This window comes from Podarcis erhardii, assembly GCF_964252035.2.
Source record: "Podarcis erhardii genome assembly, chromosome: 9".
In the NCBI taxonomy this organism is placed as follows: domain Eukaryota; kingdom Metazoa; phylum Chordata; class Lepidosauria; order Squamata; family Lacertidae; genus Podarcis; species Podarcis erhardii.
The window spans coordinates 29,494,861-29,512,854 of record NC_138512.1 but is presented as its reverse complement, the minus strand read 5'-3'; the positions used below and the strand labels follow the sequence as shown (position 1 = coordinate 29,512,854).

General features: G+C 40.8%; 1 protein-coding gene across 7 annotated transcripts in view; it reads left to right on the top strand.

Moving 5' to 3' along the window:
• The window catches only part of STOX2 (storkhead box 2), a 128,125-nt gene that overhangs the window by 77,645 nt on the left and 32,486 nt on the right, over positions 1-17,994 (top strand). The window contains exon 1 of one of the 7 annotated variants that reach the window (XM_081875691.1): positions 9,959-10,132. The exons of the other annotated variants lie outside the window; for them this stretch is intronic. The gene's annotated coding sequence lies outside the window, so the exon portion shown is untranslated. Of the gene's footprint in view, positions 1-9,958; positions 10,133-17,994 lie in introns of those variants that run through there. 7 annotated transcript variants of the gene reach the window in all.

Below are 17,994 nucleotides of genomic sequence, written 5' to 3'. Positions count from 1 at the left end.
CATCTGTTGTCTTGATGCCTCAGTTCTTAACAGAGCTAAAATGAATTTGGTCCTGGAAGTTTTCCTTGGAACATGTGCTTTATGACTTTGGGTATTGTGCTGTGGGTGTAAGCTAAATATTCATACCTGATACGTAGTAGCATATTATGGTAGTTGTCAACCTTTCCATATTTAAAGAGCACTTTCCATTTTGGCTCCCATGTATCACTGAGGATTCCAGGGTACAATTATAGGATGCATACCCAGTCCATGCAAGTTATTGTTGAGCCTCTCCACTGCCCATCATTACATGAGTCTTTTCACTAGAACACACCCAAGATTCCCATGAAGATAATCAGTAGCGGTGGGAAAGCTGTCTCAGGGAAGTATGTCTGCCTTAACTATTTCTTTCATTGCAAAAAACCTGATGATAAAGGTTCTGTAGAACTAAGGATTCCCAGGGATTTACCACTGGCATATAATGTTTTACAATGTTTATTAGTTGTCATGTGGCGGTACTTTAGAATCTGGCGTTATCTGGGAGAGCCCCTCCACTACTTATTTGTTTGTTATCGAGCGGCATCTTGCACATTAGTTTTTTTTTCCTTAGCTATTACCTATTTTCTTTTCTTTATTTTCTTTCCTTCCTCCTTTCTTTTATTTATTTGCAAAGTTTTATTATTAATTCATGTTTTAATGTCATAAAACGAAAAGAACAATTATAACAAAACACAAATTAAAAGTTGAAAAACAAAACTATAAAATAGGCACATAGAATAGGTAGTGGCACATGAGTTAAAATAACAAAGTCCAAGTAAATATTTTCAACTTTATCAGATCATCAAGTATAGTTCCTGTTTTGCCAGACGTGATGAGGGTTGTCTTGGAAAAGATGGTTCTGCTGCATTACTTACATCTTCTAACCTTTTGTTACCATTGCTACTAAATATCTCAATAATACTAATTATCTCTCGGTGTACACTCCAGTAACTGTGGATAAGCATGGGACAAAACAACACAGAGACTCAAATATTAAAGAAAAAGCAAAGTAAATTATATTATATTTTATTTTATTTACATTGATTATTATAGACAAATGCTGATGTTTGTATAGGGTAACATGCACACTATTCTTTATTACTGTTGCTTTAAATAAATGTTTTTACACTATATGGTTGCAATCACTTTAAATAATATAGCAAATACGGTTTAGGGTTCCTGTCACCTAAAGCCAATTTTCCCATACCACTCCTCCCTAGGTAACACTCAACTAGGTGCTGAGGATTTGCAGTCTTCAACCAGGTCTGTGGCCTCTTCTCCCTTGAATCTCTTGAGTGTCTCCCAGGACTTATGCTACAGTCTTCACTCTAGTCCAACCATCAGTGTTGCTCAAGGTTCTCTGCAATTCTGCTGACTTTTGGCTGTATAACTTTCTTGAAGGCTGCCTCATTAGTCACAAGCTCTTCCCCACACACCTTGATTTCAGCTCCTGGCTTTTCTCAGGCCTCCTAAGTCCCACAATGACCATTGCTAGACTCAAAACTCCAGCTCTTCCTTCAGCTGATAAGTGTTCTCTCTCACACTATTCTCTTAGAAGCTGTCTCCATCTCTGTTCTTCTCCTTGGCTAGAGCCTATCCTTCCTTCTCTCTATAGTGCACCCATTTCAATTTGGGTAGAAATCTGTATGTTCACTGTGTTCTGTTTGGTTCAAATACAGCGGTACCTCTGGTTACGAATGCTTCAGGTTAAGAGCTCCACTAACCTGGAAGTAGCTGCTCCTGGCTGCAAACTTTGCCCCAGGATGCGAACTGAAACCGTGCGCCGGAGGCCCCATTAGCAAAAGCGCGCCTCAGGATAAGAACGGTTTCAAGTTAAGAATGGACCTCTGGAACGAATTTAAGTTCATAATCAGGGGTACCACTGGACTGCACTTACCTGTTGAGTAAAGGAAGTTATATTATTGCTCCATGTTGCATTTGGAAGGGAAGATGCTTCGTTGCCCGGGTATTTGGATGCTGTGCTTATTTTAGACTGCTTAAGAAAGAGGAAGGGAAGGTTGTTCAGGAGTGATCCCCTTGTTCTTCTTGCTTCTGCTGCCTTCTTTGCCCCTGGAGCCCTAGTTGCAGCATTAAACTTGAAAGTCCCAGGGTTTAGTTTTTTAAAGAAACAAAAACAAAACTCTGGCATCCTGAAGCGGCATATATGTAACATAACCTTCCTCAACTCAGTGCCCTACAGACATTTTGCTCTGCAACTTGACCAGCTCCAGCCAGTACTATTGTGATGAGAGTTGAAGCCATAAGAGTAATGCATCTTCTTTCTCAACTTTATTGCTGGCCTTGGCTGTTTTTGCATAAGCAGCAGTGCCACTTCACCATGGATCCTGGCAGAGCCATAGCTATGTGGGAGGTGGGGCTAGCTGGGTGAAACCTCCAGAGGGGCGCCATTGAGGCTGCCAGCCTGTGTGTGTACGCAAATGTGCAGGGGTGCGTGTGCCAAATTGGGTCTTTGACCTGGGTGAAATAAAGTCTAAGCGCAGGGTCCTCTTTTATGTGCTGATTAATTATTTTGACAAGAGAGTAGAGTACAGTTGTTCTGTGATATGAATAAGTTCAGTTCCCTTTCTGGGTCTTCTCGATTCTTGGTGCTGTGCTTCACTGTAGCCAGAGGTTTTCTACTGTGACTTTGGGGGAAAGTCACCTGGATCTCTGGACTGAGTCCATTGGGCATGCTTTTCCTTACACCACTTATTTGCAGGGCTTTTTTTCCAGAGGGAACTCACAGGAGCTCAGTTCTGGCACCTCTCTCAAGTGGGTGCCATTGCCATTCTAAGAGAACGAGGGAAGCGTTCATGGTGAGTTCCAGCACCTCTTTTCCTAGAAAAATGGCACTGCTTATTTGATAGATAATAACATTATGCCACCATTGGGAGCAGAAGCAACCTCTGAGCAAGCAGAGGGTTCTGACTAGCCTTGGTTCTCCCTGACCATGCACCTATTCCATCCATTTCAGCATTTTTTAGTTCTGCCAGGTCACACCCAGCAGTGCAGCAGTATCATTGTTTCCCCTCACCCCCACCCCCAAATTCTGTCTGTGCAAGGGGATTTAGTAGTGATCTTATCCTCCATATTATCATGCACATGTGTGTATGGCATAAAGATTAAACTGAATTCATAAATGAGTGTGGAAGGTGAGCCAAGTAGTGTTAATTGATTTACCACAGGCACCAGTACACAAGTTTAGATTTCACCTGGGGAGAATGGTGTGAATTTCATTTCTTCAGTTGCTTGTGCTAGTTCCTGAAAATATTTGGCATGCATCCTCAACTGACTTTTCAGTGCATGCTGTAGCCTGCTATTTCATCTTGGGTGAAGACAATAGAGACACACAGAAAAGCTTTATATCTTTACAGTCTGATAAAGACTTCAGATTTCACTCTGAACCCGTGTAGCGACTGGCTTAATTTCATTAAGTTGAAAATTAAGGTGAAAAATCTGGACAAAAGCTTAACTTAATGCTAAAAATTAAAGTTCTGAATGGGGCTGAAAGAGAAATATTGCAGGTTAAGCTCCCCTCTCCTTTCTGTGTTTAGTTTAATTAACTGAAGGCAGCTTTGCACGACCCAGTTACCTTTTTGATGGATAGTGGCATCATTTCCCCCAACCTTGTGGATGCTCAGGCCTGTTGAGATTATGACCTGGTTCCATCCACTTCTGGAAATTTTCCAAGGTGTGATAAATTCATATGGTAGAACATCCCTAAGACTCACTTAATACCCCCAAATCATTTATAAGTGGCCACATAAAATGTTGGTGTGAATATGCTGTTACGTCCCAAAAACATAAATTAGAAATCTCCTTTTGAACATAACCTTTAAGCTGCAAATGTTCTTCCACATAATATAGACCTAGTTAGCTCTCAGCAATGGGAAATGGGATAGATAAAGCAACGCCCTTAGCCCACTTGCCTATTTCCAAGAATTGCCAGTTCTGTAAGTTCTTCAAAGGATTTATTTTGGACACTTCAGTCACTAAATTATGCTCTTTGGGTTGCTTTACCATTTTAGGAATATTGCAGACTATTAACGACAATCCATGAATTCTTTAGTCCTTATTAAAAAATTAACCATGGCTATTTCCGTATCACACTTTTATAAATAGGCACTCAACTGTAGCGAAAAAGACTCTGTACCCATTGCCAGCTTTAAACATAGCTAGATTGTTCTTTTTCTCAATTTGGATTGAACCTGGTTTGGGGATAAGTGCATCAAAAAACAGTGTATCACACGAAATGACATGATAGTTGCAGGATTGACTCCAGATTGAGTAAATGAGCCGTAAAATGGCAAATGAGGTTCAATGTAAACAAGTGTAAAGTGATAAATATTGGGGTAAGAAAGTCTCAATTTCACATATATGCTCATGGGGTCTGAACTGCCTGTGACTGACCAGGAGTGAGACCTTGGGGTCGTAGTGGATACCTCATTGAAGTTCTTGAGAGTGTAAAAGTGTGAAATCCATGCTAGGGGTCAATAGGAAAGGAATTAAAAATTCAACTGATGTTATCATAATGCTGTTATACAGATCTGTGGCACAACTGTATTTGGAATGCTGTGTACAGTTCTGGTTGCCTTACCTCAAAAAGGATATTGTATAGTTGGAAGAGGTTCAGTAAACTGTGACTGCAATGATCAAGAGAATGGAGCATCTCCTCTAGGGAAAAGTTGCAGCATGTGGAACTTGTTAGCTGAGACAAAAGACAAGTAAGAGGTGACAGGATAGAAGTATTTAAAATTATGCATGACCTAGAGAAAAAGGGGATAGGGAAAGATGATCATATCCTGCAAGGGTACTGTGCAAAGTCAAAAGAAGGTGACATCACCCTACAGAAGATGCATGTAATTGAAACTGCAGCAAAACTTAACAGGAGTGGCATCACGTCTCAGTCATCAAGTTTTAAATACAGTGGTACCTCAGGTTAAGAACTTAATTCGTTCTGGAGGTCCATTCTTAACCTGAAACTGTTCTTAACCTGAAGCACCACTTTAGCTAATGGGGCCTCCAGCTGCCACCGGTTCTGTTCTCATCCTGAAGCAAAGTTCTTAACCTGAGGTACTATTTCTGGGTTAGTGGAGTCTGTAACCTGAAGCGTCTGTAACCTGAAGCGTATGTAACTCGAGGTACCACTGTATGTGTACCCCCGTCTAAACAATTTACTGAGGAACAAGTGCTTGAGTACCGGTATTTCCACAGAATCAGAATCTGTTTATGAAGTTTATGTGTCAACAAAGGTTGGGCCACTTGGATAAAGCATGACACAAGCTGTGGGGCCACAAACTAGCAAACTACAACTCAGTTTAGCTACAGATCAGTACACATTCAGCTTCATTGGCTATTCACAGGTTTTAGAGTCCTGAGAGGGAGGTAAAGCATATTTCTCTGTGTCACCTCATCAGCTTTACCACGTTCACCAATACTGTTCCCACAGTGTTCTAAGCTTGTGTTTGATGTGTCTGCTATCATATGCTTGTGAATTTTGCCGAGTTTTGCAATACTCCGCTATTCTTCATTAGTTGCTTCTAAACAGCTACATTCCCTCAAAAATGATTCATTCTGCTGTTCTTCACTTGGGTGTCCCACGTTTCATTCTTTGGCCAGATGTTCATTACTTGGATACTGCTGTGGGAAGTTTTCCCCACTGTGGAGATTTGTTCTATAGTCTTGATGATATACACAGTCTGCAGCACGACGTTGTCTTCTTACTATGAATGAGCACTCATCGCAATGTCTCTTACATGTAGTTTTAATGGTTTCAATAAACAGGCCTTATGTTTACATGTTCTGCTTTTGGCTTGTGCTCTGATGAAAAATCAACATGAGTATCGCAAAATAAACACTCCGATTGACTGTTAAATGACCTTTGACTTAAACAAATATTTCATTTGAGATACTGTTCACATGACAACCTTTTTAAAAAAGCATGTCTTTTAAGTTGGTAAATAACTCCCAGCATGCACACACGTGCGCGTGCGCGCATACACATACACACACACAAATATGATTGCTTATATGAGAGATTCAACACTACTGAAATATTAACCAGATTTATAGCATTTGACAGCAACTCAGTGAAGATACATGCAGGTATCTCCCCGCCCCCCGCTCACCTTCACAGGTGAAGTTCAGACATTACCTCATTATTTTTGGGGACTGAAAGATCCTTAGTTTCCCATAAATAATTTTTAAAAATGTGAACTTCATGAGGTATCAACCATACTCAATTCATTATACTTACCTGCAAATGAGACACAATTTTGACATGTACATTTGAGGGTGTTCCCAAGCTTTGGTTAGGTCATATTTTTGATTTGTTATTTCCAGTCATTTCTGACTGGAAAATTATTATGTTACAATCTGTTTTCAGAGTCAGTACCTTTCTTCCATATTTTACCTAGGCTGCATGGCGAAAAGGCTTCTTCATAGTTAGGCTATCACTTAAGCTGTCAGAAGCTGGGAGTGGACAGGAAGATGGAGATTCAAAGATTTTGCCAAAATTGCTTTATTTATTTTGTCCTGGTCAAAAACATTACTAAAGCTTACAGTGGTACCTTGGTTTACAAACTTAATCCGTTCCAGAAGTCAGTTCTTAAACCAAGGTGTGCTTTCCCATAGCAGTGGGGGACTCAGTTTACAAATGGAACACACTCAACATGTTCTGCTTCCAAGGCAAAGTTCACAGACCAAAACACCTACTTCTGGGTTTGCAGCGTTCTTAATCCAAGGTACCACAGTATTTGTATACCAAAGGAGCCCAATTAAATGTTTACATAAAAATAGATTTCACAATGTCTAGGGCAGGGGGGGCTAATCTCTGCACCAAAGGAGCCCAATTAAATGTTTACATAAAAATAGATTTCACAATGTCTAGGGCAGGGGGGGCTAATCTCTGCACCATTGGCCACATTCAGCCCTGCAAGAGGTTTTTGTGTGAAACTCAAATCCCCCTACCCAAAGTGTCATTTAAAATAATAAAAAATAAAACTCTTTTTTCCCCCTGTTCCTCTGGGTTCTTTGCCGTGGTACTGTAATGCCAAAGCTTCCCTCACCTTTTTTCCACATTCAATTAAAAAATAACACACTTTTGAAATTGTTATGATGTTTGTACTCCCTGCTCCCTTAGATACTCCACTGGAATGTATTCTCCAATTTTGTCCATTTTTATTTTTCTTACTTACCACTCCAGTGGGTCCCATGATGCAATTTTGTGATGCCAAACTGTTTTTGTGGACACCCCTCCAATTTACCCTATTTTAAAAACAATTGTCCATGCCCATTTTTGCACATCAGCTGTACCTCAGTTGACAAACCTCTTCCTACCTCCAACAGTTGACGATGAATGAAAAAGGTTTGCCACCCCTTGACTCTAGGGGATGTGGGGACTTTCAGTCTCCTGAGCAGATGATGATGTCATCACATCCTCCAATATTGAATTCAGATGCTGTCAACAGAATTGTAGCCAAATGGTGCCACTAGAAAATGAGAGAGGTATCTGCATGCTTGGGAGAGTCCCAAAGTTTGAAGTAGAAGAAAACCGAAGGAGGCAACCCCACCAATATTATTATTTATTAAATTTATATACCATCCTATACCTGGAGGTCTCAGGGCGGTTCACAGAATAAAATTGAAATATAAAACCATAAAATACATAATCAAACTAAAAATATAGCCCAATAAACACTGAGCCACATAATTCTTAATTGGTTGGAGGAAGGGGGTTGGAATGGAGTATCCTGGAAGATGTCATAATCCACACTAATGTTTTGTTGTAGGTTCCACTTGTTTCCTCTAGTCGGATTGTCTAGCAGTTTCTATGTTTTGTGTGAATGTAGTCACTGTGTAGTTTGATCACTTTTTAAAAAAATAATATATTCTTATTAAAGATTTCTTGGTTTGCAAAAGTATGTGAAGTGTCTCTTTTTTCAAGTTACATTTTCTACAGATCAGTTTCATTACTTGAGACATTAGTGTTACATTAGGAAGAAAAGGGAGAAAGAGGTGGAGGGGGGGGAATGGTGAGTGGGTTGGGGTTGGGTGGCAGGGCTTCTGTTCTACTTAGTGTACGCATGGGATTTTCTGTCAGCGTGTGGGTTTTCTTATTTGCTTGTATTCCTTTGGTGGTGAGAGAGGTTGGGGTTGGCCTAGGGTTTGGTTGGTTGTCTTTGATGGGCTGTAGTGAAATTTGTTTTCATGTGTGAGGGGTGTGTGTGTTTTTTTTTTGAGCAGGTTAGCCAGATTGATTCAAATGCTGTTGGCGGGTTCTTGTTGTTGTCTTTTTTTTTTTTAAATAAATATTTATTAAAGTTTTTTGAATACAAATGCATAAATAATAAACAACATTACTTATATCATAACATAATTTCGTCACTTCTTTGGACTCCCTCATGTCTCCCGCTCCCACTTACATCGTTAAAAAATTTTTTTCAAGCAAATTACCATCTTGTTTACAATCTTATATCCGCTCATTTAAGTAGAATCTAGCAGTTCTCCAAAAGATTTATATTTTCCTTAATCTCACTTATCGTCAAATTCAGATCTAATTCAGTGGTGGACAATTATTTGTGATCTAGCATCCTTCTTAACATTCAACCAAATTACAATATTTTTGTAAATAAATCTTAAATTTCTTCCAGTCTTCTTCAACCCTCTCTTCTCCCAGGTCTCGGATTCTGCCAGTCATCTCGGCCAGTTGCATATAGTCCATCAGCTGCATCTGCCACTCTTCCAGTGTGGGTAGATCTTGAGTTTTCCAACTCTTAGTGATGAGTATCCTTGCTGCCGTTGTTGCATACATAAAAAATGTTCGGTCCTTCTTTAACACCTTCTGGCCGACAATACCCAGAAGGAAGGCCTCTGGTTTGGTTCTTGTTGTTGTCTTGTTGGGCTGTGGTTTGACCACTTGTTGAACGTTAAGATGGCAAAGAAACAGGTGAAAGGATGGAACCATAAGTGATGGGCTAAAACAGAAGACACTGCAATCATGAACAGAGTTGAGATGAGGCAAGACTTTCCATGAACTCAGTTTGCTGCCAGAGATATCTGCTGTGCACAGAACTTCCTCCTCTTCCTTCTCATATTGATGCACATTTTAACTCACTGAACATGCTTTTTAAAATAATGTTTATTGCCCCTTTTTTATTTGAAAAGACCCTTGCTCTCTTTTTTCACATCTGAGGATCTTCCACTGTTGTATCCTGTATCCTTTCTAAGGGCATGTATTCTCGATCTACTCAGGAGTAAGTCCCATTTTGTTCATTGAGACTCACTCCCAGGTTAATGTGTCTGTGGTTTCATCTTTAATCTCTGTTTTTGCATGTTGTGCAACAAGGGAAGTCCACTGGAAAAGCTGCATGTTGGAAGTTTCACCTTGTCCCATCTCCTGCTTTTGTCTCCCACCCCATTGCTTCACTTACTATATTGACAGCTTAACTAGGTTCTTATCCCACACAATGCCTGATTATCCTGTGGGCAATTTGTGATTTTATTGGTCCTGTGTTAACACAGAGGACTCTCCGCAATCTCTTTGAGCAGAAATGGTATCTTAAGAGAGAGAGAGAGAGAGAGAGAGAGCGCAAAACAAATGTATTTCATGGAGGTCTGCAAGGTTTGAATCTGGGTGGAGTATCTTTAGGTCTGCGCGTGTTTGCTACAAAAACAAAGAGGAGCTTTAGTGACAAGTTCCATCTGTCCAGGTCTGTACAGCTGCCCACTGATTGGCTGCCGCAAGACTTTCTGTTTGCTTTAAATGTGTGTTTTTAGCTCTTTCGCAGTGAGAGTGTATGTTTTGTTTCTGTTTCCTTCCGACATGCAAAACATAGGCCTAAATTTTTAATTAGCAAAAGTGAGTGGTGAAAAGGGAGGAGGGGGCTGAGTAATGTAACAAGCCTCAGTGGAGAGCAGCTGGGATGTGTTGCCATGACGACAGGTTCAGCAGGCTGCCAGCTAGCATGTCAATGGGCAGTGTAGGGAGGGAGCTTTCAAACAGCGCCTGCTAGCCACAATGTGATTGGTCACACCTCTGTTGTCTTTGTGTGGACCAGGGAATGCTGGGTAGGACCCGGGGTGAATGCTCAGTTTGTCTCAAAGCGACGGTGAGGTAATGCTTTTGAATCTTTTGGGATTACGGACTCGGATCTTTTGAAAGGCTGCAGTGTAGATTATTTTCATTCCCGTTTGAACTGAAACCCCCCCTCCCCAGTACTCTTTATATGGTTTCTATGTATATTTATGTAGTGGGATGTGGGAATTTAGGAGAGCAATTTAAGATTTATCTGTGGGCAGATTGATTGGCAGTGTTTGGGATGAGCTGCTTTCAGCATAGCTACGTAGTGCTGGCATAATTGAAGATGCGCTGACAACTCCTTTGGCAAAGCGTGATAAAAGGGATTGATGTGGGAGAGAAGAAAGTTTGGAGTTACTTTCTGGTCACCTTTGGAAAAAGAGACCCAAGTTATGCCACTATTTGAATGATAGGATTTGGGTGGTTCAGTTATGTGCAGGATGAATTTATTATTTAACGCAGATGTAAAATTGCGAATATGTAATCCCAGTGTGCAGTGAGTAACCCATCTGTGTAATTCTAGGAATTTGATAGTTTGGAGAAATGTTTAAGATGTAGGATGCTAATGGTTGTTTGTGATGATTTTTAAAACTAATCATCATTGTTTCAAAGGCTGAAAAGCATTGGAAATACTGTCATACTGTGTTTGTAAAAAAACTTGTCTACAGTAGTTAAGACTTGATTGAATATCAGATGGTCCCCTTTTTGGCAGAAGGCGGGGGGAGAGAATTGTATAATGTATATGTTGTGAGCCAGTAAGATTTGATGAAATAATTGCTTGCTTTCCATTGCAGTTGCATTTATACTTTGAGATAAATAATGTTAAGGCATTGTTTCCTTGCATTTCTCTTTGCCCATGGCATCTACCTTGAGCACTTGCATAACCAAATCAAAGCAACTTGCTGCATAACGATCAGATTTGTATGTGCTAATAGAAATCCACATTTTGCCCTCATTGGGTATGTAGCTTTAATATGTGCAGGAGGTAAGGCCAAAGGAGGGCTAGCAAGTTCCAAGAAATGGAAGAGGAGTAGAAAGAAGCTGTTCTTATATGACAGGATACTTAAAACAAGCAAAAACCATCTGACTCCACAGCTTAGCATTTTAATGTGGCACTCGCTAGCTTCAGCAGCTTTCGAAACAAAAAATAAAAAAAATTCTTTCCAGTAGCACCTTAGTGACCAACTAAGTTTGTTATTGGTATGAGCTTTCCTGTGCATGCACACTTGTGTATCTGAAGAAGTGCGCATGCACACGAAAGCTCATACCAATAACAAACTTAGTTGGTCTCTAAGGTGCTACTGGAAGGATTTTTTAAATTTTTTGTTTCGACTACGGCAGACCAACATGGCTACCTACCATATTTTTCGCCCTATAGGATGCACCAGATGATAGGACACACCTAGTTTGGGGGGGGGGAAGGAAGCAAGGGGGGAGGAATTCTGAATCCCAGAAGCCAGAACAGCAAGAGGGATCTGGCTTCTGGGATAGCCTCTTGCTGTTCTGGCTTCTGGGATAGCCGCTGGGATAGCTGGTCTAGCTTTGCACGAAGCCTCCGCAGGGCATGGGAAGCCTTCACCCCCCTGCCCTGCGGAGGCTTTGTGGGGCTATCCAAAAGCCAGAATAGGAATCCGAAGCCTTTGGAGCGCAGCGTTAGGTCCCGCTGCGCTCCAAAGGCTTCAGGCGGCTATCCCTGAAGCCTGGAGAGTGAGAGGAGTTGGTGCGCACCAATCCCGCTCGCTCTCCAGGCGTCAGCGAAAGCAACACGTAGCCCCCGGAGAGCGGAGGGAGCGCTCCCTCTGCGCTTTGGAGGCTTCGCGTTGCTTTCGCTGAAGCCAAGGAGCCTGCATTCGCTCCATAGGACGCACAAACATTTCCCCTTAATTTTTGGAGGGGGAAAAGTGCGTCCTATAGAGCGAAAACTACGGTACCTGTAACTTCAGCAGCTTTGCCATTGTACTTTGGGCATGCTCGGTACTGCATTTTGCCCTCTGTTAAGCCTATATATGTGCATGCTCCCAGGTAGTGAAAGAAGCAGCAGCTAGGGCAAAAATAGATCTACGGGCAGGACGTTCAAAATTGTACCAAGGAGGGATTTCTGGTGTTTTATGATGATGGTAAGATGCACTGTACTGTAGGTACCCACGATCCAAATACAACAGCCTTCCTCACAGTAAAGGTTGTTGAAACAGCCTAGCAGACTGGAGCCAAGAATTAGGGGTTTAACAGTAACTTTGGCTGGCAGTCTGAATGAATGTTGGGACAACTCCAGTTTACCCACAACGGGAGTGCTTGCTGGGACAATGCTGTCTAGCTGGTTCAGCTTAGAAAAAATAATATATTGACACAACTCCTCCTTCCTGCAGTACACTGTCAACTGTCTCTGGAAGAGCAGTTCATGCCTTGCTACGCTTTCCTGACAAATAATTTGGCATGTGGCTACATTGATGCAAGAAAGCAGCTGAGTTGCTCCTCTTTTTTCTTATTTAGGAGAAGGAATGTGTGACTTATCAGGAAGCGTGGCGAACGATCAGGAAAAGAGAGTGTAGCACAGTCAAGAGTGGAAAATTTAATGCATTTGTTGGTCCCCCACCCCACTGGTTGGGGTGGGCATATGTGCTGTAGATACTGTGAAGTCCAGGAGGTTCTTAGTCTATTTTAGACATTGGGAGCGATAAATATGTCTCAACTTCCCCCTTGATTTTGATTGCAAGCCTATGATTATTATTGTATACTGTCTAATACCTTTAGGCACTTTAAAAGTAAAGTATGACAAATACAACTTTTAACTGCCTGCTGCTGCTGTGGTTACTATTATGCATTATGAAACAGCTAAAGTTTTAAGTGTTGTGCAAAGATGTGAAAAAAGCAGAATCTCTGCCTGCAGGCTTCTGATGTAATATATGTGATATAAAGGTAACAGGAAAAGAACATGAAAACAAGCAGATTTGGGCACTAATTCTTCATAAGTTAACTTTTTAAAATAATTCTAATTTGGATATTGCCCTAACATGGATTGTTGTTGTTGTTGCTGCTGTTGCTGCTGTTGCTGTTGCTGCTGCTGCTGCTGCTGCTGCTGCTGCTGCTGCTGCTGCTGCTGCAGGCCAACACAGCTGCCTCTTCCTCTTTTTGAGTGATTTGGAAAACACCAACTTTAGCTGTTCCATGTCAGGATGCTAAATTGGGTAGGCTGCCCTAATCTGGAGTTACCTGTGTGATTAAAAACCTACAGACAGTCACTGAGGTTTACACACATGCAGCGTTGTGTGGGATTGTCATCTGCATGTTTCAGGATTCCAAGTTCCTCTAACACATGGGTAGGTAAACTAAGGCCTGGGGGCCAAATCCGGCCCAATTGCCTTCTAATCTGGCCTATGGACGGTCTGGGAATCAGCATGTTTTTACATGAGTAGAATGTACCCTTTTATTTAAAATGCAGCTCTGGATTATTTGTGGGGCCTGCCTGGTGTTTTTACATGAGTGGAATGTGTGCTTTTATTTAAAATGCATCTCTGGGTTATTTGTGGGGCATAGGAATTTGTCCATCCCCCCCCCAAAAGAAAATAGTCCGGCCCACCACAAGGTTTGAGAGACAGTGGACTGGCCCCCTGCTGAAAAAGCTTGCTAATCCCCTGCTCTAACACGTAAGGCTTGATTTTTTATCTTTTTTTTAGAAATAGCTTGGATATGTGTTTTTGTGTGTCCATGTAACAGCAGTAGCATAGCTATTTTTAAATAGCAGGCTTTGTGTTTAGTATGCTAGTGAAGAACAGTAACAGGGCCATATTTTGCTAATGGGTTATACATAGGGTTCTTCAAATTCCCATTTAAATGTGAGAATAATATACAAAATCATGATTTCTTTATCACAGAAAGATGGCTGTATACTAGTTTTTTTCTCTGATTGTTATTACAATATACATATAATCACAGAAATGCAAAAAGGGGTGTTCTGACTACCACTCAGAACAACCTTGAATATTGAGCAGAGATTTTCATTTCATTAATTAAACTAAAATGTGTTTGCCTTTGTTTTAGGCCAGGGGTGAGGCATGCTTGTGATAGTTCCTTGCCTGTGGGGCTTTTAAACTGATGCTGAATGAAAGCCTCACCGAGATTGGTTCCGCTTGGTAGTTCCAGGGTGGAGTTGACGCCTGCCAAAAGTGGACACGATTCTACCTGAAGTCACAAAATACACTCACCTGTCAAAAGTGTTTCACAGAAGAGTAGCCAGCTTTGAAGCTGAAAACGGTTCTCAGAAATTTCCACCGATAAACAAATCTTTTTAAAAAATATGTATTTAAGGGTGTTGATTCTTTGTGCTATCAAGTGAATATGCCATATGCTTTGATTTTGAATATCTTGCATTATGGTGCCTCTTTCTCTGCTTTCTTTAGAAAAACCTTCCTTAACTAGTCTGGGTTTTGAACTGTCAAGCATTAGAAAACACTCTTGTGCAAGCAAATATGCTCTTTATGCTCTTTGCCCATCTCAAAAATCTGTGAGAACTTGCAAGTCAGCACATAATTAAATACTTCCTAGGAACAGCAGCTGTGTAATGTATTTCTAATGGCAGGTTTTTGGCCACAAGGAATACTCCCTCTAGTGGTTTATCAGCACACCAATTTGGGCTCCAGGTGCAGATCTGTGGCAGGTTTATTCTGGCACATTTTAAATCAGACTTTAAATGAGACCTGCAGCACAATCATATGCATGTTTAGGTTAATCCTACTGTAAGTAAAAAGCACACTGTAAGTGTATTAGGATTGCTGCTCTATGCTGCATCATTAATAATACTGAGGTGCAGCCATGGGCTGATTCAGGGCAAAGGTTAGTCAAATGCAAAAGAGCAAACAAGAAAACAACGCAAAACTCATTATGTTGTGCTTCTTTTTCATTGTTTCTTGAAAGCGACTTATTTTCTCAAATTCTTCTGTGCTGTCTGAACCATTTTCATTTTGTGCTTTCCCCCACATCCTAAATAATGTGCACTCCAGTTTGATCACTAGGGACATTCTCATTTGTATGTATTTTGGTAAACAAACCATGGCTTAGTGTGATGTACAAACCAGACCAGTATTTCCTAAAGTTTCTGAGCTGCTGCATTTAGATCAGCTAAGCCCTTTTCAAGAGGCTGCTTTGATACAGATTATGGTGCACCATTTGCCAAGTCCTCAAGTTGGCCTAAGGCAAAAAACTTCCAAGGTTATCCTAGCTCAGTAATGTGGCTTTTCCAGATACCACTGAGGTCATCTTCTAATTTACATAGACCAGCCACCTACCTACTTGTAAGCAGAAGGAAAATTTGGGCTATTGCAATTAAGAATTAGGGTTGGGGGCATGATACAAAGGCTGTGCTTCCACAATATTTCTGTAGGGGACCAGCAGTTTTTCTTGGACTACTGGATACAATGGTGAAACACAGTGGAGGGTTTTACTATCATTCTCTAAGTAGACATACCTTTTTGATACAGAATACAAATCCCCTCAGCTGCAAAAATATTTGCTTTTTTGTTATAATTCTTAGATGTGGACATTTGCATGCTTTTGTCTTGTTTTCTCCAACAATCCTACCTAATTTGAAGATCGAGATAATAAGTCAGTTTCTCAGGTTATTATGTGGCCAATATAAAACATGTATTATTTGTAAAACATTTTAGTATCAAATCTCTTTTTTTCTTTGGCCTCTCTTCTGTTGCTTATTTCTAGGGATGCACATAGCAATGTTCCTTTTAATACTGCAGATAGTTTGCCAATACTGACTACTGTTCTGTTGGCATCATAGCATGTTACTTGATTAAGGATTTAAAAACTTAAAAGCATTTTAATGGGCTGTTACCTGTTATACTTGTTAGGAAGAATGGAATGGTCTGCAGTAATAGGAGCTTTTGTATCTAATTTCTGTATCTGAATATTCTTAACCTCTGCAAACAGTGAATTGAAAAGAATTGCCCTTTTGTGATGACAGGACATATTAGATGAGTTAAAGGGGGGAGACACTCATTCAGGGGAAGATGGAGAGCTAACAAATTCTTATGGGTGAGGTAGACATCCTGATTACTGGCTTTAAGTCGAGAATTCTAACCAGGGGTGGTGAGCAGATGCTTTGGGTTGCATGATTTCGGGTTGCGCACCACGCCGAACCTGGAAGTACCGGAACGGGTTACTTCTGGGTTTTGGTGCTTGTGCATGTGCAGAAGTGCTAAATCGTGCTTTGCGCAGAAGCGCCGAATCGCGACTCGCACGTGTGCAGATGTGCGGGTCGTGGGTTGCAAACACTGCAGGTTGAGAACGTGCCTCCCGCACAGATCACGTTCAAACCCAAGTGTCCACTGTACTTGCATCACACCATCACTTAATGTGAGCAGATCATGAGACATTAGAGAGCTTTTCTAGAAATGAAAGTCTTCACAAACACTTGCAGAAGTTACAGGGTAGCATGCTGACAGAAAGAGAAGTAGGAGGAGGAGACCTCGGTATGGTAGAGCCATTGAAAGTATGGTAAGCCAATCTGAAGTGTTAATAGGACTGATGGCTGACTAACACATTTGCAGGGTTCTTCTCATTACCTTTTGTCTATCATTTTAGTCACAAGACACTGGTTCAGGGTTGACTTCCTCTAGATGACACAGAAGCTTGGCTTTGGAGCTCAGTAGGTATGTGTATGATACCTTCCAGTGGTTTTTCGTATGGCAGATGAGCTATTGTGCCAATAAAAACAGCTACCATCTCATCACAGAGAAGGCCTGAGAAGAACGAAACTAACCATATTTCAAACTCTTAACCTTTTAGCACAATTGTTTACTAGCCCAGAAAGGTTTTGAAAGCTGAGTTCCATTTAGAATGATACGGTCAAACTCTCTAGATTAGGTATCAAAATAGAACACAAGCTGCTATGGGCAGATCCTCTTGATAAAATTTTGTGACTGGTGCAAGCTATATCATTTCCCCTTCCCTCCATCAATGTCAAATTCCTGTTTCTTGCATGTGATAGGTGCTACACTCACCATTCCCCTAACTCAGACACATGGGATACAAAATACATTTTCATCGCTGCAATCCAACCTCTTATAAGCCCAGACATGCCTTGAGTTCTTTTTTTCTCAGATAGAATGTTACAGACTCTAGCGAAGGAAATACAAATCTCACGCTGAGAGCAACCTCACACAGTGACCTCATTCTGAATGTTACCTTCTTTGTCAGGAGCAAGAGAAGCAGCCGTTTTACTGGCTTTCTGTCTTTGGAGCTGTTTGACATTTAATTGCCAACTTACTGGCATGGTTTCAAGGCTTCCTCTTTGGTGCATGCATAAAAAAGTGAATAGGATGATGAGAGGCAAGCCTGCAAGGACTTGTTCACCAGTTTGAATTATTGGCAAACAGCCCTTAGCCAGCAAATTTAGCAAGGGGAATTATTGTAAAAATAAAATAAAATTTATAATGTTTTTTCCACAATTTTCCAGAACACAACATGAATAATAAATAATAATCAGTCACAACAGTATTCATCCACAACAGGTGAGTTAGGAATGTTACAATAACAGGAAAGTAAAACTTTACTCTTTTGTGTGGACACGTCCACCCCATAATGTTGCATGTGTGGCTGGAGGATAAATAACGTCTTTTCAAGTGTTGATGAAACAAAGAAACAGGAACCATGTTGCATCAAATTGATTGCGCTTGGTTGACTACCCTGTGAGGTTGTGTTAAATGTTATGAGAGGGTGCTGATTTTAAGCTGGTGATTGCTAGAACCATACAAATTCAGTATTTATGTATTGTTTTCGGATTTTTCTTTTTCTGTATGTAAAATAATGCAAGGTCTAAACAAAAAATTTGTTTCATGATCTTGGCACATCCTCAAAGACCTGCCACCAAAAAGTCTAAAGTATTTCACAAT